The sequence below is a fragment of the Diceros bicornis genome, chromosome 13, assembly GCF_020826845.1.
Source record: "Diceros bicornis minor isolate mBicDic1 chromosome 13, mDicBic1.mat.cur, whole genome shotgun sequence".
Taxonomy (NCBI): domain Eukaryota; kingdom Metazoa; phylum Chordata; class Mammalia; order Perissodactyla; family Rhinocerotidae; genus Diceros; species Diceros bicornis.
The window spans coordinates 10677446-10703689 of record NC_080752.1 but is presented as its reverse complement, the minus strand read 5'-3'; the positions used below and the strand labels follow the sequence as shown (position 1 = coordinate 10703689).

Sequence of the window (26244 nt, the reverse complement as noted above, 5' to 3'; positions counted from 1 at the left end):
CCTGAGGATGGAGAGCCCCTCTGGGAGCCCACATCCTGGCAAGGGGCCACATAGAAAGAGGCCCCGAGGAAGGGGACTTGCACCTCTGGCCTCTGCGAGCTCAGCCACAAAAGGGCACCATTCGCCGAGTGTTCATTCTTTCTGATTTGTTCTGTGAACCGAGGCCATATGTCCCCTCAAAGGCTGCAGCAGCTGCTGGGCTAGTGGCCCTGATGCACCTTCCACTCACAGTGCCCCTCTCGCACAGCAGAAGAAGGGCTGAGAGGACGGGAGGGACAGCGATTGGCTGCCCCTACCCCTCGCTGCCTGGACTGCCCCTCCCTTGCTGTGGGGGCCAAACTACAGATTGGGAGACCCCCAGCCGGACTTGGGGGATTTTCAGTTTGGGAGCCTGTTTGTGAAGAAGGAGGGAAGTTGGGAAGGCTTCAGAATTCAGGGACCAGCCAGCAAGGGGGAAGTGCTGCCCTGCTGGGACGGGGACTGGTGGTGGGAGCTGAGCATGGGAGCCCTGGAGAGAAGGAGAGCACGCCTACCATTCAGGGCTGCTGTGTGTGTGTCCCCACTGAGCCGCAAGCCTGTGAGGAAAGGCTCATTGTGCCCGAGTTAACGTGAGGAAACCGAGGCTCCTGGCCTGGGGTCCCCGGCCTGAAGTCACGCAGCCTGTCTAACACCTGGTACTGCACCTCCTCAAGCCCCCCCCCCGCATCCCAGCTCTCTTTACCAAGCCTGAAAGGGCACCTTTGAAATGGCTGTGCCAAGGTGGTAGCGGCCCTAGCTCGAGTCAATCACTTGTTTAAATCCCTCCTATTAAAAAGGGGGACCTCCCTGTGGCCCAGAGTGTTGGTGCTGTCCCCCTGCCGGGGTCTCAGCTCCCTTCTGAGCAGGGAGAAGGGGCTGTGGATGATTGTTCCCTAATCAGCCCCTCCTCAATTCGCCCTCTCTTTTCTCCAGGCTGTGAGAGGCCTTGACCTCCCCAACAAGACAGGTCAGGGGCCTCGGGAATCTGAGGAGAACTGCTTCTTTCAGGCTCCAGACCCTCTGGGAGCGCCCTTGGCGGTCTCCACTCTGATGCTCCGCGTCCTGGCCATTTAAGGGCCGAGCATGCAGAGCAGAGGCCAAGGGACTTGCCACGGGCCACATAGACAGAGGAGGTGACACAGGCATTCGCACCCAGGGGTCTGGCTGCAGAGCACGTGCAGATGCTCTAAACACGCCTGTGGATTTGAGAGATCAGGCAACCTGCTTGTAGATTTCCCTGACCCATTCTCGTTTCCGAGTCCTGAGCTGGTGGGCTGGGGAATTCCCTGGCCCCTCCTCCATCACACGCCTCCCAGTTCTCAGAGGCCCGAGGCTGACTTTGGGGAGCCTACTGGGATGGGTGGTGTTAAAGGGGGCCAGGAAGCCTGGGTGGTGCTCTGAGCAGCCCTGGCAGGGACCCCTGGGGAGCCCTCCCCCTCCCCACCCCACGGTTACACACCCATCCCACCTGGTCTTACATGGAGCTTGGACCCATGACAGAGCAGGACGATGAGGCCCCAGCGTTTTCCCATCTTTGCCCAGGGACTCCCAGCCTGTGAGGTCACTACAGAAATGGAACTCAGGGACCCTGCCCAAATACTTCCTGGTGCTCCCCGAACATCTTCTACTAGAATATCTTCCTGGAAGCTTTGTTTTACCCGGGGCAGTGTCTCTCAACTTTGTATTTTGAACATCATGGCTCCTTCTAACTCAACATGAATATCTCAGATCCTCTTTTATTTATTCAAAATAAATACATATTTTAAAATAAATTACACATGTAAAATATGTATCATGAGTTAAATATATTTTATACTAAATAATATATCATTAGTTAAACCACAACCAAAAGCAATGGTAAAATTAGAAATGTCCTTTCATCGAGAAAAGTAGGTGTTTCTCCTTCAACCATAGTGAAATCTGTTGGCTCAGCTCCAGCCCGCCCTCCTGCCCTGGCCCCTTTGTGATGGATGGAACCCACCAGAGGCCACTTCAAGCCGGGTGGGCTGCTTGACATTCAAAGTCCATATAAACTTCCACCCAACCCCCAGCAAGAGTCTGACACCCCTCCACCCTGCTGAGAATCACTGCTGGTGGGTCAGTTACCAAGTGTTTGCTGATCGTCTGCCATCTGCCAGGAACCAAGCATACACTGTTGAGCACACAGACCTGGTCTCTATTCTCTTGGAGCCTCTGACCTCTCCCCGCATTGGACAGATGAGGAAACCAAGACCCAGCAAAAGGTAGGAACTTGCCCAGCGCCACACAGCAAGTCAGTGATCAAGGCAGAACATGAACCAGGCTCCTGACTCCCGGCCCAAGGCCCCACACACTGTTACAGCCTCAGAGAGTCGGCTTCTCTGGAAGGGCTGGAGCTACATGCTGGGAACTCAGCAGCTCCTTCCCATTTGGTGCCCATCGGGAGGGTCCCCTGAGCCCATAGGAATTCTTCTCTTAGGGGCTGAGAGGATGGGTGCCTCCTGTGAGGATAGACAGCGCTCCCTGAAATGAGGGTCCTTCTGTGCACCTACTCTGTGCCAGGCTGGGTGTTGGGAGCTGTGACCAGAGCCCCTGTGTTCCTGCCTTTGCAGAGCTCAGCACCCAATCGCAGATCCAAGAATTCTTCAGTGCAAGCCCAAAAAGAATGGATGCTCAGTCCAGGTGGGCGTCAGCCAGGTGGAGGAGAGGCAGGAGAATCTTCCAGGCCAAGGGCATAGCCTAAACAAAAGTATGCAGGGAAAGAGCACGGGGTCTTGGGGGACTCACAAGTAGTTAGTTGACTTTCTAGAACCATAATGTGGGGGAGTGGGCGGGGAATCTAAAGAAGGTGGTATCAGGCATGGGGGTAAGAGGGCAGTTGGGAGCCACAGTGGGCTTTGGAGCAAGACAGTGTGGTCAGACTCTTGCTGTGGGAAGGTCATTCCAGTGCAGGGCTGGTGATGGACTCTGGCTCTCTTTCTCTGAGCCTCACTGTCTGCATTTCCAAGACGGCTACTGAGAGAATTCATGAGAACTCAGATTTGAAAGTGCTTTGGAAACTACCAGTGGGGTCAGCCTTTATTCCTGCTCATGTTGTTCTTTGAAATGAAGGCATCTCTTTTCACCCTCAGCCAGCTCTGTGGAAAAGTAACCTCTTTCCCCCGCCCCCCCACCGCCCTGAGCCTGAGATCCTCCAGGGGAAAAGTTTGGCTGGCCATCCATCTCCCTCACGGGGGCTTGTGACCGCGATGAAGCCACAGCAGGTGGGGAGCCTGTGCTGGCCAGGCTGGCCTCCCCCTGTGGGCAGCGTGTGTATGTGCACGTGGGGGGTGCTGTGTGGTTCTGTGCGGTGTGAGCAGAGCTCCCTGGGCCTTTTACAGACTGTTTATGATGTGCCGCTGTGGTAACTGCCCGCGATTAGCAGCCCCACAGGCGGCTCTGGGGCCTGGGAACAATGGAACAAAGTGGACGGAAGGAAACTAGAAAAGGTCCAGGAGCCTTGAATGTCGCCCTCCGTGACTCACCCCGTCACTGGCACCTGTGCTGTCCCTCGCCGTTTTGGGGACCTCTCGTCCACCCAGCCCTTCTCCACCTGTGTCCCCTGCTTCCAGCAAGTTCGAGGAGTGGAGTGGGCGGGGCATGGACTGTGGAGTCAGGCAGACATGAGTGTAAGTGCTACTTCCTCCACCTACCCGGTGAGCCGTGTGCCTGGCATGTGGCCACACTCCTCTGGGCCTCAGTTTCCTCATCTGTGAAAAGGGGAGCAGCCCCCTCCACCCATGGGGTCATGTGATGACCAGTGAGCGCAGGGGTGGGGAGCGTGTACCACACAAAGTGGGCATCAGTGGGTGGTCACTGGAGATTCACCCAGGACTGAATTTGCAGAGCGCTGAGGGGACACTGCTCACCCTCATTGCTGAAAGATTCCCCTCGGCCCCACTTCTGCAGCGCTGGTGGAATCAGACTTACAGGTCTGTGTCGCCTAAGGAGGCGGCCTACCTGGGCCAGGGAAAAAGCAGGAGTGAGGGAAGAGGACAAGGAATGACCAGCCCGGAGCCCCGTCTCTCCCAGTTACAGTACACCCTGTGGGGCTGTCCCTCCCTCACAGTCCTGGGTCCCACGCCAGCCGGGAGTCCCAGCCTGAGCCCCGTGCATGCTGGTCCCTCCCTGTGCCGGTGATTTCTTTGTGTGTCACTGACCCTCCCAGCGACCCTGTGAGGCAGGTATTAACAGCCTTCACTTTGCAGATGAGGAAATCCAGGCACAGGAAGGATGAGAATGCTGCTGACATCCCTCCATCCCTCCCAGAGAGAGAGAGAGATGAGTCATTTCAGTCAGGCCCCAGGGAGCCCTCCTGAGGGTGGGGGTGATTCCTGGAGCCCCTCACATCTCACCTGTTACATGCTTCCCAGCAGAAGGAGTTCTGAACAGGAACTCACAGGCTTCGGTTCTGGGCCAGGTCCCACCTCGTGAAAACCCAGAGGGTTAGACCAGAAAGATCCTGCCAGGCCTCTGCAGCCCTGACACTGCTCTTCCGTAGTAGAGTCTCTGCTCTCCTGCCCAGCTGGGCTGAAGGCTTTTCTCCCACCACCCTGTTCTCAGGCTGCAGCAAGGCCTCCCCTCTGTCCTCCCAGACCAGCAGCCCCCCTGCTCCCTCTGTGCCAGCAAACACACACTTTCATTCTCAAAAACCAGGCATGCCTACCAGAGCACGACCTTCGCCAAACCCCCGTGTTTTAGTGAGCTCCCCATCACAAGGGGAATGCAAGCAGAGGCCAGCACTCCCGGTCAGGGAGGTCGGGGGGGCCTGCCTCCGAGGCCTCCCCCCTCCCCACACAGCCTCCAGCCCCAGGCAGTGACCCAGGCACGACCCTGCTGGGGCAGCAAGACCTTCATCCTCACTTGGAGTGGAGTCGGAGGACGGGATGTTCAGTACACTTGCTCCAAGAATGTGCTGACACGACACCAGCATGGCAGGCTTTCTGCCGTCTGCGTCCTCCATGCAGCTGCGTGTTCAGTCCTCCTGCCTCCCTGGCTGCACCAGGTCTCCATCTAGCTGTCCCCAGGGAGGACCCCAGCATCCCAGGGGAAGCACGAGCAACACAAGACCTGATCACACCAATGGCTCTGCCAGGCCAGCCCCATCTCGCACTCTACTCCCTGAAAGCTTCGCCAGCCTCATGTCCCTCAGTCACTGTTCCCTTGGTTGGAGGAGCCCACCCTGGGGGGAGGGGTCTGCAGGCAGGTGACACCCTGGAGATGCTCAGGAAGGGCCAAGTCGCCCGGTCCCAGGCCCTATGCCCCAGGGGCGGCCTCCGCCGGACTGTCCCTGCTGAGATGCTACAGCGCAAACCCCTCGGTTGCTTGTCCGCCACCGACCCAGCCCTGATCCCCCTCGTGCCCCAAATACCAGCATAGGGAAATGAGGCCGGGACCCACCCCAGGGAAATCAGGGGCTGGGTGGGAATCACTCCAGGACCTAAGGGTGTGGCCCGGGGCACTCTCTCTGTGTGACGTGCTTAGGGGGGCCGCAGCCTTCTCCTGCGAGACCACCTGGATCAGGGATGGATAGTGCTCACAGGTGTGTTCTGATCACGACCCTCAGGTGCTGGAACAAAACTGTAAAGGCATCTTGGGAAAGGTGATGCCACGAATAACAATCGCAACCACATTTGCTACTTAAGGTCTGTGCGCCGCAGCTTCCTCATTTTGATGGTGATGACGACAGCACCCATCTCTAGGATTGTGAGGGATTAAAAGAGTTAAAAGATGAAAAGCACAGTGTGTACGTTATCTCTAGCGTTCACAGCAACCCCACAAGAAGACGTCCCCATTTTACAGATGAGGAAATGCCCTGGAGAGATCAAGGGACCAGCCCACAGTCCCTGAGTGAGCCGGCTTTGAGTCCACAGCCAGATTCCCTGTCTGCGCCCCCCCACCATCGCTGCCTGTGATGAGGAAGCTCAGGGGCTTGGTACCAAAAGGGGCCTGTTTGCGCCCCCGAGAACTGGGGAGCGATCTGCACTTCGCACCAGAACCTAAAAATCAACAGGGCCGAGTTCCTGGGGTTCGTAGATGCCCAGTGTAGAGAGGTAGAGAGATCTCTCCCCAGAGCCAGCCCCCTGTGTGTGGGAGGAGGAGCAGAGCCCCGAGCCGAGCCACGTGCAGGAGGTGGGTCAGGCCTGGGGTGCGCAGGATCTCCACTGAGGAGAGAGAGTGTGTGTGCGTGTGTGTGTGTGTGTGTGTGTGTGTGTGGTGTGTGTGTGGGGGGGGGTGTTGTGTCTGGGGGTCTGTGTCCATCTAGGTGCGTGTCTGTCCATGAGACTTTGTGCAGGATCTCAGCGGTGTGCTTTGGAGTGTGACTGTGTGTGAGAGTGTGCGCGCGTGTGCACATCTGTGAGTGAGGGTTTGAGAGAGCGAGAGCACGCATTACCCCGGTGCCGGGCTGGGCAGTGAGGTTAATTACATTTTCCAGTTGGCTGGGAGTCAATCAGCGGCGTCTCATTGTTCCAACCCCTGTAGAATGTTTTCTTCCTCACATGTCTGCGTCTGCTCTTAAAGAGGGATGATGACAGCCTGAAGGGTGTACGATGAGGGTGACCGGGATGGGGGGTCTGGAACTCGTGCTGGCCCTGAGAGAACTGGCTCCCGAGGCAGGGTGTCCACCTGGAGAAGGGCTGACCTACACAGTGGCACTGCTGCCCCTGATCTCTGCAGCCTTCCCAGAATCACAGAGCACAGATGAATCCTGGGCAGCTGGTCGGCTGGCCTGAGGTGGCAGGGTCCAGTTCAGTGTGAAAAGCACTTTCTAAAAGTTGGAGAGGTTGGGGGCTCAGGGGGTGGCAGCCTGCTTCAGGAGCTCTGACTCTTGCCCAGAGGCGTGGACACACTCAGGCGTGCCCTGAGTGCCTGCCTGGCAGGGACATGGCCAGGGTACCTCCCAGCCTGGGGAAACAAGAAGGTTCCTTCCGATCTGGACATCTGGGGCTGTGGTTCCTGCCCCCAAAGCCATGTCCTGAAGCTGAGTCAGGCTCCTGCAGGCCCCACACCTCCTCAGAGAGCCCTGGGGTTTCTCACACCCCTTTCCAGAGGAGGACGTGGAAGACTCAGAGAGGTAAACTGATTTGCCATGACTGGAACCCAGAGCCCCGATTGCTGATATGGTTCTCTGTCCACCTCCCGGACCCACAGCGCAGAGCCTGACACAGAACAGGCCCTGCGGGCTGGCTGCAGACTGGCTCACTGCCTGCGGCAAGCATCCCCTCTTGAGAGTGATTCCCGGAGCCGCACACAGACTGACGCCCTGTCGGCCCCGGTGAGAACCTGTGCTCCTCAGGGGACGTGCTGAGGAGGGGCAGGAGTGCCATGCAGGGCACCCCCACAACACAACACACACAAACAACGGGAGCGGGGGGGCCCGAAGACCCCAGAGAAGGAGAGAACACTCAGGTCAAAACGTCCCCCACCACCTGTGTGACCTGGCACGTTGTTCGACCTCCCTGAGCTCCAGTTTTGTTATTTTTAAAGCTGACATATTCATCATTACAGGATTTGGGGGACGATTAAATGAGGTTTTGTACGTGTGTGCGTTACAAAGTTCTCAGTGTGTGATAAATGGTGTCTGTGGCCTTACTCCCACACGGGGAGGGAGGGCAGGAAGTGAGACCCGCAGGGTAGGATGCGTGAGAAGACAGCCCCGCAGACAGGCCCCAGCCTTGCCCACAGCTGCTGGCCTCGCTGAGAGCTCCCCATCCTTCCCTGCGGGGGCTCTTGCCTGGTGGAAGCAGATGGATCCACAGGCACATCCTAAGTTCTGTCCGAACATTTGCTTCTGTGCTGTGTGACCTTGGACAGGCCCCTGCCCTTCTCTGAGCTTTGTCTGTCAAGTGAGCAGTTGGACTTGGTGATGTGTAAGCACCACCTTCCCTTCTCCCCAGCTACCAGCACCCTGCTGCTGAAAGGATGGAGGCTCCGGGGCACTGGACTTGCACAGGAGGACCTGGGAATGGTCATTGGTAATAAAATGCTACCAGGTTTATTCGTTCATTCATATTTACTGAGCACATTTTATGTGCTGGGGCTGGAGAGGTATTAGTGAACAAAACAAACATCCCAGCCATCGTGGAGTTCTAGTGGGAGGAGATATGATAAATGAGTACCTAGCATCGTGTGTTAGAAGGTGGTGAGTGGAGAGAGGTACAGCAGGATAAATGGAGATGCGGGTGCCTGGGGAGGCGGGTTACCATTATAAGTAGGGGGGCAGTGTGCACCTCATTGAGAAAGCGAGGCTTAATGGAGAAGGCGTCAGCCACAGGCATTCAGTCCCGTGCACTCCCAGGGCCCTTGGCTCCCTCCTGTGACAATTTACCCCAGTGTCTCAAGTCCACTTCCTAGAGGATGACAACTATGTCCGATTCCACTTCTGCTTCCTCAGAACCCGGCCAGGGCTTGACCCACATAGGCGCTCGGAGTCCTGTGTCTAAAGGATTGATCCACACGGGTCTGGAGCAGCAGCCTTGAACCTAGAGTCACGGGGTCTTGTCGCTCTTGTTCCCAGAAGCGGGAAATCCTTTCGCGTACCACCCACCCTCAGAGGGACTATCAGCGTATCCAGCCCCAGACCCTGCACAGACATACCCGGGGGCGACAGACCCTGCTGTGTTCATTGCACAGCGCCGCGTCCACACCAGGCCCAGCATTCCTTCTGCTGCCAAATTCCAGGGCTGGAAATAATGAGGCAAATTGTCCCTCACCGCTGATTGACTTTCAAGTTGCTCCGCTAAACTGGGTGCAGTTGAAGTTTTAGCAAGTCTCCCGGGGACCCCAGGCGGCTTCAGTTTCAGCCTTGTAAAGAACTGTTAAGATCCAATCAAAATAAATAAAATCAGATCCAGGAAAGCGATGTGTTTGTGACTGCAGACGAAACACTTGGGATATTCATGCTGAAGCCCAGCACCCAGCTTTTCGCGAGGATTCCTTACTCTAGACTGGCACGGCCCGTGATCTCACCAGCGTGTGCTGTCAAAGGCCTGGGAGCCTCCTGCCCCTGTGTGACAGGAGAGCAAAGTGCAGGCCGGCTTAAGCACAGACACTGTGACTCGGGGAGAGTCCCACACCGGGGCTTGCAGTAGGGGAGGATCCGGCCCTCCACGCCTGCCGGCCCTTTACTGGCCAGCCATGTGCCTAGCCCTGAGGCAGCACAAACGACAGGAAGGGCAGGCCCTAGAAATAACATGGCGTAACCACGGAATCAGAAACTCCAAACAGTGAGATGTCAGAGCCGTAGAATGCAAGTGATGGGCTTGTCAACTCTCGAGGTCATAGGGCGTCATAACTACAGCAGGTCAAGTCAGGGATGTCAAGTCCCCACTCCGAGAACCACCAAGCCAGATAGCCTGAAGAATCTCTTTCAGAATGCTCTCAGCCCACCCCCTTTCTGTTCTGGACACGCTGGTGTAGCAAATACAGGCCAAGATCAGGCTGAGGAGACGGTGCTCTGCCCTCTCCCTGCGGGGGGCTGCTTCCTGCTCAGCAACCACCCCCTCACAGTCCACAGACGCCCCTCCCCTTGTCCTTAATGACATCCTCATTTGATGCGTCAGCTGGAATTTTTGATCAAGCCCTGGAAGAAAAATCTAAGGTATTTGAGAGAAAAGTCCTGGGCGATGCCAGGAACCACCTCCCCACTCCCCAGTTTCCGCGGGATCAGCGGAGACGCCATGAGGCCTTTCTGCAGTCAGACTCTGTGCCCTGAGAGCCTCGGACAGCGCCTTCCTGTTAGAGGTGGAAAGGCTGGTCCACAGGAGAGGAGTTCACTAGGGTCACTCTGGGGAACCAGCCAGAGGCCAGACCTGCGGTCCCCACTCCCACTCGCCGGCCGCCTGGCCCTTCCACGAGCTGTACTCATCTTGGCCTGGGTGGCGCCATGTTTCCATTTCCTGAGCTTCACCCAGGCCAAGCCAGGGGGTCAGCTGGGGCCTCCGTCCGTCCTGCCGGTGCCAGGCCCCACTTGCAGGCAGGCGGGCAGGCCCGGGGCAGGGCCCATCCTTGCCCGGCCCTGCCGCCCCCCGCGCTTGGCGCGCTGAAAGGCCCCCTTGTGCGGCGGCCCTGCCTCCTGGCCCGGCGCACAGCCCCGTTCTCTTACCTCATAAACGGCTAATTTGTTACATATTTTCTGACGCTGTAAATGGGAGAACAAAGACCTTTTCTCTCTCATATTTTCGTTCAATTATGTTTGTGGGGGAACCTGATCCCCTTCAAAGGGGGGCCGGGGAGCTGGAGGGAGCCTCCCAGGCTTGCTGACCTCCCAGGCCTGCTCCTGGGCCCGGGCCCCCAGGGCAGGCTGCGGGCTACTCCGGCCTGGGCACAGCCAAGGGGAGGGCAGCGAGGGGCCCCTTCGTGTGCTGGGAAGGGACTGGGCCCTCGTCTCCAGAGCAGATGCCGGTCTCAGAAGCAGGTCGGCTCCTTCAGCGGGAGGCGGAGCTTCCAGGAGGCAGACAGCAGGACTGTGTAAGGAAGGTCCTCTCTGCTGCCCACCCCTGTGCCCTCTGATGGCACCAGCCTGCGGGCAGGAGATGAGCTCGCTGCCACCACACCAACAGCCCCTCTCCCCGTACTGCGGCATGTCCCCCAAGGAGAGGTGGCAGGCACCTGGCGTGGAGCGGACTTTGAAAAGAAATCCCGCAGCTGAGAAGGCCCGGACTGCTCGATTTCTGAGGCCCCTCCTAATTCCGAGGCTCTGGCTCCACACCTGTTTCCCTCAGGCTCCTTCCATCCTCTGTGGAAAAAGCACACTTACTGGTTTTGAACTCTAACTCTCCCTGATTCAGGAGCCAGGGGGCAGGGAAGGCGTGGCCTCTGGAGGCTGCTCCTGGAGAGCTGGCTGCCTAAGAGTGTCTTTCTAACAGCTGGCACCCCAGCCTCTCCTTCCTTCCTCCCTTTAGTGGGTGGCTGCGAGAGGCAGGTCCCGAATAGGTACAAGGGATGTGAGGCTGAGTCCCACCCTCGTCATGCCTGCACAGCAGTGGACGGAAGCCTGTTTGGCACATGGCTAAAATGGCCAGATGCATCCACCGCCTACTTGTTGTGTGATCTCAGGCAAGTCATTTAGCTACTCTGTGCCTCCTTTGCCTCATCTGTAAAATGGGATTAAAATGCTAACTACTTCACAGGGTTGTTGGGGGCTTAAATGAAATAATATTTGTAAGGAGCTTTGTACAGTGTCTGGCACAGAACAAATGATCAATCAATGGTAGTTATTCTTAGGATAAGCAGACACTAAACAAATGATTACAGACATGAAAATATGAAGGACAGACCTATTGAGCCATCTGAAGAAAGAGCACAGGGTGTGGGAGAGCTTTGAACGGGGGCCCCTGAGCTGATCTGGGGGATCAGAGAAGGAGTTTTCAGGAGGCAACGCTTGAACGACTATCTGAAATATGAGTAGGAGTTAATGAGGCAAAAGGGAAGAGTGATGGGAACGGCATACCTGGCAGAACGACCAGCACATGCAAAGGCCCTGAAGTGGGAAAGAAATAGCACATTCAAAAAAAAAGAAAAAAAAAACCTGTAAAGGCAGCAAATTGAAAACACAGGGCAAGGAGGGCAGGGAGCTAGATGGATCTGAGGAGGCAGGCAGGGCCCCGCCAAGCAGAGCTGAGAGGCCAATTGTTGAAGAAGTCAGTTGTTATTCCTAGAGGAGAGCAGAGCCATGAAGAAGTTAAACCTGGGAGTGCATGGTCTCATTTATGTCTTTTAAAGAGCACACCCACACACAGCATCTCCTTTCCCTGTTAAAACCAGAACCAGTGGGCCCTGCATCAGGTCAGGGATGCTCAGGGTACAAGACACAGCCTGGACGCTGGGCCTCAGGGCCTGAGCTCACCCTGTGCAGTGCCCTCCAACAGCAAGTAGAAATAGAAGTAAAAGGGAGAGAGTCGGGGGGATGAGGTTGAAGACACAGACATGGTGGGGGCCAGGTCATGGAGAGCCTCAATGGGCCAGTCTAAGACGGGACCATGGAGAATGGTCAATGGGGCCCCTTGATGTCACGAAGGGGGAACTCAGTCACATTAATCTCGGTCTCCCCAGGACTCCTGCACAGCGCCTGGCCTCAAGGGGACGTCTGTTACACAGGTGAGTGTGAGTCTGTGGTCAGGCCTCTTCCTGGCCCGGACAGCACACAGAGCAGTCCACACTCCTGTCCCGAATCAGTCAATCATCTGTCTGTCATTTATCCATCTCCATCTCCATCTCTCTCTTGCACACACGTGTGCACACACACTCTTTCACAACCTTCTGGGCCACTTAGAGCCGCAGACACCCCAGGGCAGAAAGAAACCCTGGCCTGCTGCTGCCCTCCCCGACTGCAGAAGCTCACAGAGGGAGGAGACGTCACGGACTGCAGCTGAGGGAGGCCTTCCTAGAGGAGGTGAGCTTCCAGGCAGGCCAGGATGGACGTGTGGGTGTGCACAGTGGGGCTGGCAAGGACCCCTGCCGCTGGCCTGGCAGGGCCCTGGTGGCAGGTCCAGGCAGGGCAGTGGGACGCCAGCATGGCCTGGGCCCCATGAGAGGGCTGCAGGCGGGGAGCTGCGGCCGGCGCACTCCTCGCTTTGCCCGTGGTGGGTCCTGAAAGCAGGTTGGCCCTCTAACCAGCACTTTTGGGGACCCTCTCTGTCCCCATTGGCTCGCACTCGGCCTGCCCTCCCAGGTCAGACCTGCCCAGAAGGAGGCCTTGGACAGCCCTGAGTACTTCCCGTCTGCAGTGTAAGCAGATCTTCGCTCATCCAGAATGGGTCTGACTTCTCTGTATTCTTTTCCCAAAACTCAAGGCTCAGATTTCAGTTTCACATTCTTTTGCCTCGGGTCTAAAAACATTTCCCCTTTCTGTGGTAGCGGGAAGGAAGGGATAAGGGGGCATAGGAGACCCGAGCTGCCCAAGTAAAGCGGATGGATGCCTCATTCCTGCCTTACTCTGCATCCCCCAACTTGCTGTGTGGCCTTGGACACCTTCCTGCCCTCTCTGGGCCTCAGTGTCCTCCCTATACAATGTGGAGCCCCACACAGGATCTAAGGACCCTCCCTTGCCTGACGTTCTCTTGGCAAAGTCAAAGTTTCTAACTCTCCCATCCTGCTGCCAGGAAGTGTCTCCTGTGACTTTACACAGGCAAAAGGCGGGAGAAGTTGGGCCTGCATTTTACTTTTGTCTGTGAGGCCAAGTTCTCCGCAGCTGTCTCCTTTGATGTACTCTAGCAAGTGTCCATCCCCTGGGCTGCCAAGGCCACGGGTCCCACGCCAGGCCCACACACTCTTCTTTCCTTCGTGCCATTTTGGACCTGCTCTTCCTCCGTCCAGCTGCTTCCTCAAGCGAGGCTCGAGGCTTCCTGAAGTGGAGGAGGAGAGAGTGAGGGCCCAGCCCCAAAATTCGGGGCAGGGGAGAGGGGGCAGTGGTGGGCAAGGGGAGAGACTCAGAGCCCTGAGTTGGGGGGTTCTAGAACATCCAGGCCTGGCAGGATTTGGAACTCTAGCCTGCCCTCACTTCCTCCCTGCATCCGAAAGCCCCCGGGCCAGGGGGGGCCTCGTCGCCTCTCCTGGCACAGAGGGCTGAGCCCATCTCCTGCCTGCAGAATGTGCTCCGCTGGTCCTTTCTCCACACAGCAGCCAGAGGGCAGCTTCTGAATCGAAAGCCTAACTGGGAGTTGCCTGCCTCATCACTTCAGTGGCTGCCTGTGCTCCTCAGACAGCGTCTGAGCTCCCGTCCCGCCTCTGCTCCCTGCTCCGGTCACAGCCCCTGCCCTGCACCAGCCGCCCACTGCACTCCAGCCGGTGGGAATCATCGACATGTCCCTGAACTTGCCCGCTTCTCCCAGCCCTTGCATGGGCATTGACGCTGCCTGAAATTCCTTTTCTTTCTCCTCTGCGTGACAAACGCGTGCTCCCACGAGGTATCACTGTGGAGTCGCCTCCTCTGAATCCTGCATGTGGTCCCCCACGCGGGACGAGTCCCCCTACTGCTGCGTGCCCACAGCACCCTGTCCGTCCCTGTGCCCGGCTTTCACAAATGAGGTTACCGTCTTGTCGCGAGTCTTCCTGGGGTACCTCCTCCCTTGTTCCACCTCACCCCCCACCTCGAGCTGCTTGAGGATGGAAATGGTGCTGATTTGGTTCCATGGCCCCGGCACAGGGCCTGACACTAATCTGTACTGAACACTGAGGAGTGAATGAGAATCCAGTCCACGCGCTGGCTCCTGCCCCTTCTGAGAGCCACCCTCTGCTGCTTAGGGGACAGAAGTTTTTTAAAACAGCCTAAGGCAGGACAGTAATGCTAGACAAGGGTTTTATTTTTTATTTTTTTATTTATTTATTTTTTTTTGTGAGGAGATCAGCCCTGAGCTAACATCCGCCAATTCTCCTCTTTTTTTGCTGAGGAAGACGGCCCTGGGCTAACATCTGTGCCTATCTTCCTCCACTTTATATGGGACGCCGCCACAGCATGACTTACCAAGCAGTGCGTCGGTGCGCGCCCGGGATCCGAACCAGCGAACCCCGGGCCGCCGCAGCGGAGCGCGCGCACTTAACCGCTTGCGCCACCGGGCCGGCCCCTAGACAAGGGTTTTAGAATGCGAGCTCACTAGGCAGGGAGGACAAATTTTCTTCTCCCTCCTTGGCAGATGGGTGAACTGAGGGCCAGAGAGGAGAAGGGCCTGGCCCACATTCTCACAGCAGCACGTCACCGAAAGAGCCAGAACGGGAACTTCAGCCAGCCTGTGTGTAGCAGGACCCAGCTTTGAGTGTGGGTCGGAGCCCTGCCCTTCCTGCTGCTGTGCGCGGTTCATCTCTGAAACACTTGGTAGCCTGTGGCTCAGCAGACAAACGATGGCACTCAGCACTGACAGCTCACAGAGGCAGCCCCTCACTGCCCACCCTGGGCCACCTGGAGGTGCCTGCTCCCGTCCCATCCTCTCTGGCCGCTGCTCCGAACCGAGACAGAGCGGAGGTCTCCACGCTGCTGGAGGGCCTGTGGGACTCCCCCTCCTCCCTGCAAATTGGTAATTGCTGTGTGGTCAGACCAGAAAGAATTAGACAAGCCCTCTAGGAATTTCATACTGATTTTGCTAATGAAAATGGAGACTTGCTTTTGAAGTCTAGGCAGCTGTGTCAGCAGGCAGGTCTGAGACAGCAGGAAAAATAAAAACTACATGTTTCCAACCAATGGATGCGGCCACGTCATAATAATAATGATGATGGTGGTAACCACGGCCACCGCCAACTGCTTGCCTGCCGTGTAGACCGTTGTCCCTCCGTAGTTCTCAGTCTGCTCGTCTGTGGATCCATTTCAGCCTCCATGGGTGACTAGCCCACCGTCTGAAGATCAGGCAGAGGAGGGCCGCATACACCGCTGGTAGAGCGCAGACCCTGCGCCCTGAGATTCAAGTCCCTTCACCACTGGATCCCTCCGGGCCTAACTCCTGACACATCTGCAAACACGCCATGTGCTTCTGTGCCCCTCTGCCTTGAACACAGTTCCCTCTCTACCCACCTCATGCTGCACAGCCCGGCTAGAGCCTGATTCCTTCACTGACTCCCAGGCTGGGGCGCAAACCCTCTGAGGCCCCAAAGGCCCCTGTTTTTTCCCTTCATCATTAACTTATCGCTGCTTTTATAGTTACCTGTTTCTCATCCATCTCCTCCGCCACCTGAAAGTTCCTCAAAGCTTTAGAAGTGAGAGTAGGTCAGCCTACATGACTCATATATTTTGTTCTTTGTTCTCCATGCGCAGTGTGTATTCAGTTTAGGAGATCGGAGGGGGTTACCCGGGAGCAAAAAAAAGATCCATAGCAGATTGTCGACCAGGGGCAGGGAGGGCTCCGTGCATTAAGCCTGGGCAGAGCTGAGGTGCTGGGCCACGTAGCCCCAACACTGGGGGAGCATGGGATGTCACTTACTTCTCTGAGCCTTGGTTTCCCTGTCTGTAAAATGGGGTCAATAATGTCGGCCTCACAGGGCTGTTATGAAGAATAAATGAGCTCCCGTATGCAAAGTACCTGGACCACAAACTGTTTAAATCATGAGAGAAGGGGATGTCACTCTCCTAAAATGTTGGGCTCATAGCACATGACTTCCAGAGCTGAGAGGTACTCCCACATCCTCCTGTTTCAGAGGGGGACCCTGTGACCCATAGAGTGGCTCCCACAACGGGTCTGGGTCAGAGCCTGCACCACCAGAATCTGGGTCTCCAGCCTCCTTCGGGCTTATCTGTGCCTAAAACTGAAAACCAAGGGACCCCTTTGCCCTCCGACAGAGCAGACCCCACATAAACCCCTTTCCTGGAGACCCCAAGCCTCTGGGCCTGTCCCTCCCACCCAGGCCCAGCCTGGCTCTCAGCCTCCCTACCCAGCAGAATGCTAATGTCCTCATGTGGGTGGCTCCGGATTTATGAGCATTTCCTGGCATGACTTGAAGGACGGAAGAGGAACGCTGGGATCTTTAAGGGTGGTCTTTGGGTGGAGAAACTAGGCGTTCAGAGAAGAGAAGGAAAGACAGCTAGAGTGAGTCAGCCTCCGCTGCCCGCCCGGGAAAGCGTGGAGGGCCCCGCGAACCCACGCTGCAGGGCAGAGGGAGGAGGCGGCCGGCACCACCGGAGTCCAAGCGGCGGGCGTCCACAGACCAGGGACGGTCTGTGTGGGAGGCCACGCCCATGGTTCTCTGGGTTGTGGCTAGGGTTTGGGATGGGGTCTGGTGAGGAGAAGGGAGGAGCGTGCCCAATCCTCCCCGTTTAGGAGGAAGACCCAGCTGCCTTCACCTTCGCTCTGATCTCCTTGCTCCTCTCGCCTTCCCGGATTCCATATCAACACAGCTACCGCAGCTCTCCTCTGCTCGGACTCTCCGGGACTTCCCAGCCCACTCAGGGAGAAGCCCGAGGCCTTCGAGGCCCACGGGCCCTACGGATGTGCTCCCTACTGCCCACTCCACCGTGCCTCTGACTGTGTCCTGGAAATCCCCCTTTGCCTCTCCAGATGGACCCTCCATGCTCCCTGCTCCGAGCCCTGAGCTAACGCGACATCACCTGGCCTCCCTTATCCTGACTTCAATGGGAAGCACTGGCAGGAGACGGACGGGCAGGAGGGGGAGGAAGCTGGGATATTTCTTGCCCCCAGCCACCTCCTCCTCCCAGGCCACAGTAGCTGTGCTCCCCTCCCACGGCTGTGGCTCTGGCCTTTCAGGTCCCTGACCACCTCCCTTTCCCATTAAGGCTTAGGGGCAGGAAAGCTTCCCACTGCTGCTCCCCCCCAGTCCTCCACCATCGCCTGCCCACACCTTTGTGAATGTTCCCGTCATTCAGTGTTCTGCAGTAACCCTTTCAGTTGAACTCACTTCATTGGAACTCACTTCACTGGCAATGCACCACCTGTTTTCTGTTGGACAGATCTCATCTGCTGGTTCCCCCTCAATCAGTCCTCACAGCTTCCCTGGCCTTCTTCCTGCTCCTCACACCCATCAGGCCTGCTTCTGCCTCAAGACCTTTGCACTTGCTGTTCCCTCCCCCCAGAACACTCTTCTCTCAGATATCCACATGACCACCTCCCTCCTCTTCTTCAGATGTCTTCTCAAATTTCACTTGTCATTGTGCCTTTCCTGGACATCTCACCTAAAATGTCAAACCCAACACACACACACACACTTACACTTCCTACACTCCCTGCTTTATTTTCTCCTTAGCAACTATCACTCTCTAGCATAGATATTTTACTAGTTGTTTTGTTTATTGTCAGCTTCCTCCTACTGGAATGAAAGCTCTATTAGGGCAGAGATCTTCATCTGTTGTGTTTCTGCTGCACCTCCAGGGCCTGGAACAGCATCTGGTACATAAGTGCTCAGTAAATATTTGTTCAAGGAGCGTGTAAATTGGTCCTTTTCACGGGTGGGTAAAGCAAGGCCCAGGGAAGGAAAATGACTTGCCCAGGACTTCAGAGTGGAGATGTGGACGGTGAGTAGATCCCTGGTCCTACCTCCAGCTCAGAGCCGGTCTCCGGCTCCAGGAAACCACGTGCTTATCTGGATGCCTACTGCTCAGCAGCCCGGTGTCTAGAGACGGGATTCTGTGCCGGAGGCCCGGGGCTCAGACTCCTGAGCAGGAAGCAGGGAAGTAGCTGGCACTGCTTTGGTGCTATCAATAGGGCGAGGAGAATAAATAAATAAACCTCAGCCAGAGCGTGGCGGGCTCTAAGCTTTGAGGAAATGTCCCCCCGCAGAGAAGCCTTCCTGCACGGCAGAGCCACCCTGCACCCTGACCCAGGGCTGTGACACACTGCTGGGCCCAGGGTCCAGGAGGCTCAGCACTCCCAGATCTGTGCTCTGGGGGGTACTGGGTGCCACCTGGGAGCTGCTAGGGATGGGGGTCCTGGGATGAGTGACTCACTCAGCTTTTCATTTATTCATTCATTCATTCATTCATTCTGTAAGTTTTTCTGAAGCATCTACTCTTTAAGTGTCAGGCACTGTGCGCTCTGCTGGGCAAACAGTCACGACCAAGCCAGATGGCTTGCCTGCGCCCGGAGCATCACCAATGAGCAGGAGGGCCAAGCATTAAACAATAATGCTACAGGGGGAGGGCAGTGCTCCAGGGGGTGTCCAGTGCTTTGGGAACTCTAAGCAGGGGACCTGCCCGGTCCACGGCCCAGGGATGTCCTCCTGAGGAAGGAGCCTCTGCTGCCGTGTGACAAGGACCGTGAACTGGTGGGTGGAAAGGGTCGCAGGCAGAGGGGGAGCAAGGGAGGGTCCTGAGGCTGCGAGGACGAGCCTGGCTCCAGTGAGGATCCAGATGAGGAGCCTTCTGGCCGGGGCAAGGAGAGAGCAGCGCCGGGAGGCCATGCTCCAGGCGGGTCACCTGGGCGGGGGTGACCTCTTTCCTTCCTCACAGGTCAGCTCTGCCCAGGCCCATGGTGAAGGTTCTAGCACCTCTTCTCCACTCAGCTGACCGCCCAGAATTTGAGCTTCGCATACTGGCCCCTACTTGTCTGTTTACGTCTGTCCTTCCTACCAATGGCTGGGGGGAGGCGGCTTGGTGAGTCGGGCCCGGGGATATCTGGAAGAACCCAGGGCTTGTCAGCTGGACCTCAGTTTGAATCTTAGCTCCAGTTCTTCAGTGTGAGCTTTTGTGCAAGTGACTTTACCATCCTCAAGGCCTCAGTTTCCTCGTTTGTCATGTGAGAATAACAGTCCCCTCCCTGGAAGGATTATGGTGTGAGGTGGTTTCTCAGCATCCTTACAGTGGCCCATGGGACCTGGCATCCTAATCAACTCTGACCTCATCTCCCATCACTCTCCTGCTTGTTTACTCAGCTCCAGCCACCCGGGCCTCTGCTCCTCCTCGCCTGTGCACAGGGCCTTTGCACCTACTGTTTCCCCTTCCGTCAACCCTCCCTGCCCCCGTTCCTTCTTCATTTTCTCTGTAACACATACAGTGTCTGTCAGAGTTCTCCTGAGAAACAGAACCAATAGCATGTGCAGATACATACACACAGGGCAGGCTGGAGACCCAGGGAAGAGGAGTCGATGCTGCAGCTCAAGTGCAAAGGCAGGCAGTCTGCTGGCAGAGTGCCCTGCACAGAGGGAGACTGGTCTTTTTCTATTAAGTCCTTCAGTTTGTTGGATGAGACCCACCCTCATCCAGTTATTGTGGAGCATAATCTGCTTTACTCAAAGTCTACTGATTTAAATATTAATCTTACTGAAAAATATCATCACAGAAACATCTAGAATAGTGTCTGACCAAATATCTGGGTACTGTGACCTAGCCAAGTTGACACACACAATTAACTATCACAAGTCCACCCCTTGTCAACCTGGCACCACACGCATCTCCTTAAACCATACTTAATCTCCGAATAAAGACAGTAACAGGGTCCTACTTCGCCTGATGTGATACAGCGATCCTGCATACAACCAGAAGGCACTCACGCCCTCCCCAGGAGAGGATGCAAACTCCTGGGTGATGTTTACTCTTCTCCTCCACGTAGCATGACTTCAGTACCATGAGGTAAAGTGAGCAACACTTAAGTACTATGGTATAAAGTCAGTATGTCTGTGTCACGTGATGAGAGAGAAGAAAAGGAACAGAAGAGAGAAGAAAACAAAGATTTTATACACACACACACACGCGCGTGCACACACGCATTCTTAACAAAATAAGGAAGAAATACTCCTGACATCTAGAGTGCTTGTTTCTGTAACTGCTCACGTGGCCGTAGCTGGTATTTGTAACGACCTCCTTCTATTTCTACTCCCGTGTTCCTTTTCTCTTTTGCAAGCGCCTCAGCTGGTCGTGGTTCTTGACCTGGCGAGTGACCCAGACTTCTCCTCCTGAGGGGTCTGGACCGTCAGTCCCGCCCGGGTTGGTGGTTGTAGTTTTGCGTTGACGTTTGTTAGCGGCAGGGCGCGGCGAGGCCGAGACGCCCGCCCTCAGGGATGTCTTGTGCTGCGGACGTGCTTGTGCTCACCTCCACCTGGAGTCGCAGTCCAGTTTCCCCTTGAAAGTCGGGCCGGGTCACCCAGCCAGCACGGGAACTTCTGCCCTTCTTTGCCTGTTGATTCGGAGGCACGAGGAGCCCATCGTGGCCGGGGGCAGTCTTTGCTTCCGGTTCAATGGAACCACTGTTGTGTCTCTCACATGGTACATGTTAGTATTTTAGCAATCATTTTGTTTATTCTGTCCCCCCACAGGTAAGCTCCATGAGAGCAGGTTCGGGGTCTGTTTCGTCCCTGACTACGTCCCCAGCACCTGGAACGGTGCCTGGCACGTGGCAGGTGCCCAGTGAGCACTGCTGCGTGGGTCCGGAACTTTGCTGTGGTTTCCCTGTGGCCCGGGGTGTCTGCGGGGTGCTCATCGCCCACCTCAGAGCCCCCGCCTGAGAGCCAGGCCTGCCTGGGGAGCCCGGGGCCCACACTCCTTCCCGGCAGAGAGGGTCCTGCTGCCCCCTCACGTGGACGTTGGCCAGCGAGTGAACACAGGCCTCAGTGTTCGCTGCTCCAGCCCGTTCAGGACTGTTTACCAGACTAATCTGGAACAATAAACCTGTCCCCACCCTCCTGGCGCCTGCCTCACACCGTCCTAGGCCAGGTTTGAAGATGTGTTTAAATCCCGGGCCTACACTCAGCAGACGCCGCGGGCCAGCTCCCGTGGGCAAGCGCTGGCGACGGGGGCTGCCGCGATGCTCAGGGGCTCTTGGTGGCTGGGCCTCCGCGCACGGCCGTCCAGGGGGGCGAGTGGCTCTGGGCTTCACCCAGTGTTTGTTATTCCATGTCAAAGCCTTATCACAAACATTATCCTAGAGCAGGCCACCGAGGCTACGGCGAGGAGGGTTTGTTATTCTAAAATGGCCGGGAGCGGAAGGGGTGGAGGCCCGGGAGTCTGTGAGCAGCGCCAGGCTTGGGAATTTGGGGGGAATAAGAGGGAGGCAGAAGTCAGGGCAAGACACTTCTTCCGTGCCTCTGCCCAGGGCCTCAGAGTCCCACTTATCACCCTCTCCTGTCATGGCTGGTTGGCAAATCTGTCTCTGAAGTGAGCTCCACATAAGTGGAAACCAAGCCCAGTTAACCCACCAGCCCCAGATCCCTGCAGAGAATCAACAGAAGATCAGTGTTTGTTAAATGAATAAATGAATGTAGCTTCCCTATGTCTGTTGGAAGCACTAAGAATGCTGGTGAAGGAGCACATATTACTTTGAAGCCCTGGTCATGGAAACCTGGTCTGGAGACAGACGTAATGTCAAGCCCCAGCTTCTGTCCTTTACAAGCCATGTGGCCTTGGGCCCGTCCCTCACCTCTGCTTCTTTGTTTTCCCATCTGTGAGTAGGGACACCAGCCCCGCTAGCTCTCTTCAGGGAGAGCAGAGAGAGGCCCCCATGGGCAGTGGTGAACTAAGAGAGCGGGTCCCAGGGCTGGACAGCCGGGGTCCAAGGGCATGTCCCACCCATCTCCACCTGCGTCACCTTCGGAGAGTCACTTACTGTCTCTTTGCTGCACTTGTGTGTTTTTCTTAATCTATTAAATGGAGCTAATGCTAGACTTAGCTCAGAGTTGCTGTAGAAATTAAATGAATTCATCTGAGCCTAGAAGGTTGCTGACACAGTAAGCACTCAATAAACATAGTGATCCCTGTGATGACTGGACGAGGACCACTTCTCAAAGAGCAGAGGACAGAAGGCACGAGGTGGGAGGCGTAGGGGAAGGGGCACGGGGTCAGGGCAGCCTGCTTCCTTCTGAAGCACTTCCTGAGTGTCTGCTGGTCAACGGTGAACAGAGAGGCAGGCTCCCGGCCCTCGCCAAGCTCTCGGTCCAGACAGGCAGGGAACAGGAATGGACCCTTCAGGGGGCTAAATGCCAAGACCAAAGGAAGCACGGGGGTCTGTGCAAGGCACCAAACGCTGCCCGGGGCTGGGGGGAGTCCAGGATGGCAGGCTCGGGTTTCAGTCCCCGCCCCACAACACTCTGGCCGTGCTGGGGATGCCTCTGGAGTGATCTGGCCTCAGTCTTCTAGCTGTAACATGCTAATAATAAATACCCCCTGGCTATTTCACAAGAAAGAAAAGGGGTATGGCAAGATGTGTGGGATGAACGTGGACCGTGCCAGTGGGCATCCAGGAATCCTGCTCAGACGTGATCCAGGGCACTGTAAAGGGTCTTGCGGCCGGGGGGGTGGGGTGGGGGGTGCGGGAGACAGGTTTGAGCCTACTTGGCCCCAGCTCACTGTGTGGCCTTGGGCGAGCCCCATCCTGCCTGCTCTAGGCCCCTGTCTGCTCTCCTCTTCTATATGAAGAAGGCATAGGATGAGATCAGCGGTTCTCAAACTGAGCTCCAGGGCACCCATGGGTTCCCCAGAGAAACCTTGGGAGACCCTGCAGCAGGCAGGCATTGAGCCGACAGGACTTCAGGCTCCAGCCTACCCCCCTTACATCAATCAGGGAAGTTTCCATTTTTATCTGCTCCACATTTTGAGTTCCAAGTAAGGTTCCTCTGGAAAACAATAACAACAAAAAGAGATTCCATGGCTAAAAAAAAAAGATTTGAAAAACCACTGGACCAGATGACCTCTAGGGGCCATTTCAGCTCCAACTGGGAAGGTTCAAGTCTAACTATTTTCCGCCAAGTTTTATTTAACAAGCTTTTATCCAGCACGTTCTACATGCCAGGACTGTTCTCAGCACCCTGCAGATTGTGCTGTGCTTCCGTCACCAGACAGCTCCCAGCTCCACGAGAGCCGTGTGACTGCGGAAGTGACTCCGTGTGTGTAGGAAGGTCAGGGGAGCCGTTTCTTCTCCAGGCGGGTCTTCTAGGTGCCTGAGCCAATGACCTCTCTACAAGCCAGGTGATGCCTGGCCCGAGAGGCAGCAAGGCAGATGTGCGCAGCCACAGGGTGCGGTCACAGGAAGCCTGTGCATCCCAGCTCCCCAGGGGAGGAGAGCAGTCCAGCTCGACACGGACGGTTTCATCCAAGGCATGTGCCGTGTAGGAGGAAATGCCTGTTGCCTTAGCAATGTCCACGGCAACAGGGCCACTGCCTCCTGTGATCCATCCCCAGCCACCATGCTGCATCAACACCCTGCACCAGGTGGCTGCAGATCCGATTTCAGGGGCGGCGGCCAGAGCCTGGAGAATGCCCGGAGGTGGGGTGGTGGGATCTGACCTCATCTCCAGGCAGCTCATTACGTTACGGGGAGCAGCCTGGGCTGCCACATCCCAGCACAGTGCAGCTCCCCTGCCCGGCCAGGGACAGAAGCGGGAGGGCATGGGCGGAGGAGCTCCCACAAGCACGAGCTTGGCCCGGTTGCCCATGATACTATTTTGGGCAGACTTTGTGTGCCTGGTCCGTGAGCTTTTCTCTTCCGACGATGTGTTCCTAAACCCATGGCTGATGTCACTCACTGGTGGGAACTTCTGCCACGTGGTGGCAGCGTGCTCCAAATGCAGCTGAGTGCCAAAGTCCCAGGGGCTAGCCTGAAGGGCTTGACGAGCAGCCATGAATGATGGAGTGACCACTGCAGGTGTCACAGTGCCAAGGAAAGGATGGGGTGACACCCTCTCCTTACCAGGCCCATGCTGAGTGCTACAAGTACAGAAATGAATAAGATGCAGTTCCTGTCTTCAAGAAGCTCATAGTCTAATGGCAGAGACAGGTAGCTAAACAGCAGGTATAATGTAATGTTCCCGCCATGGTGGAGGGAAGCATCGTGGGTCACTTATCTGTCACCGCAACTGTGCTGTGTAGCAACAGCCGTGAGCATTTGCTCGGGTGTCGGGGCCCAGTTGTGGGTAGGCTCTGCTCAGCTTGGCTGGGCTCACTTGCGTGTCTGGGAGGCAGCTCCCTGTTGGCTGGTCTGGGATGGCCTTGGGGGGACAACTGAAGCAATTCGGTTCTGCCCTATGTGTCTCTCATCCTCCAGTAGGCTGGCCTGGGCTGCTCTCCGGGTGACAGTGGAGGTGCAAGGGGCAGCCGATGCACCCAGGTGCTTTTCAGGCCTTGTTTGTAATAGTTACTAACATCCCCTGGGCTATAAAGCAAGTTCGGAGTCAGAATGGGAGGGAGCTATAGAGTTCTGTGGCCGAGGGCATGAATATGGGGGGGCAAAGATTTGGGCCATTACTGTATCAATCTGCCACAGACCATGGGAGGCCTGGAGAGGGGCCTCACCCAGACCCCAGGCAATCAGAGAAATTCCATGGAGGAGACATCTGAGCAGAGCATGGAAGGCCAAATCTGAATTCAAAAGTGGAGAACGGAGGCGGAAGGTTTTCCACGCACGGGGAACAGCACATACGAGGCGCAGAGACAGAAGATTGCTGAATAGTTGAGCATTTGGAGACACAAAGGCTGGGTAGGAAACAAGGTCATTGACAGCAAGGTCCAGGTCACTGCGTTGCAGGCTCCACTGAAGAGCTAGGCCTTTATCCTGGGGACAGGAGGGACCCATGAAAGTTTTGAGCAAAAAGGAGAGAGAGAGAGACCATCAGATTTGTGCTTTTAAAAAACGACTGTGGAGCCAGCCCTGATGGCCTAGCGGTTGCAGTTTGGTGTGCTCCGCTTCAGCAGCCCCAGTTCCATCCCAGCGTGGAATCCCACTCGTCTGTCAGTAGCCATGCTGTGGCAGCGGCTCACATAGAAGAACTGGAAGGACTTACAACTAGAATAGACAACTAGGTACTGGGGCTTTGGGGAGGAAAAAAAAATGACTGTGGCAAAAGAATATGGAATAAGTGGAAGGGGAGGGGGTCTGCAGGGAGAGGATGGGAGGGACTGTTGCAGTGGACCCAGCAAGAGATGCTGGGCCTGAATTGGTGCGGACCAAGAGGCTGGGGGCTGCCGTCCAAGACTGTGTGCAGACAGGATGAGCAGGGCCTAAGGACTGATGGGGAAACAGGAGGGACAGGTGGCCTGAACTCCTCCTGACGTTTTGCACAAGAATTGCAACAAGTTTTCCCCTATATCTCTGCTAAATAACTCAAATAATGGTCAGGTGCTTCCCTTTTGTTGGCCAAGGGAGTCTGGGAAACAGTCACATGAAGCTGGCGGCAGTCCCAGCTGTGCAGAATTGAGCAAGTCCCTTCCCCTCATGGGCCTCAGTTTCTCCTTCTAAAATGGGACATTTTGGACCATCTCTCAGGGCCCTTGCACCTCGGGCAGGCCGTGTTCATTAGAGCCCTGGTCCTCAAATGCCAGAAGCAATCGGACTGTAAAGTTCTTGGGGAGCCTGTCAAAAACACAGATCCTGGAGGGCTGGCCCGGTGGCGGAGTAGTTAAGTTTGCATGCTCTGCTTCGGTGGCCCAGGTTCGCGGGTTCAGATCCTGGGCATGGACCTACACCACTCATCAAGCCATGCTGTGGTAGCGACCTACATACAAAATAGAGGAAGAGGGGCACAGATGTTAGCACAGAGCCAATCTTCCTCAGGAAAAAAAAAATACAGATCCTGGGCTCACCTCAGAGATTCCAATTCTGGGGGTGAGGCCTGGGCGTCTGATGTTTTGTACAGCACTCCCAGTGACCCTGATGCCTGGCAGGTCGGCAGGGGCACAGCTGTGTCCCCAGGCCCGGCATGGTGGCCCAGAGCACAGAGGAGCTAGAGGAAACATGCTGAGTGCCAGCATGATCTGACGCAGACGGCCCAGCTCCCAGGGCCTTTCCTGGTGTGGGGACGGCTTCTGGAGCAGGTGGCACTTGGGTTGGGCCTTGACATCGCAGTGGGCTT

General features: G+C 56.3%; 1 protein-coding gene across 1 annotated transcript in view; it reads left to right on the top strand.

The window, feature by feature from the left end:
• Positions 1–26244, top strand: part of TRABD2B (TraB domain containing 2B) — a 220156-nt gene that overhangs the window by 154313 nt on the left and 39599 nt on the right. The gene's annotated exons all lie outside the window — the stretch shown is intronic.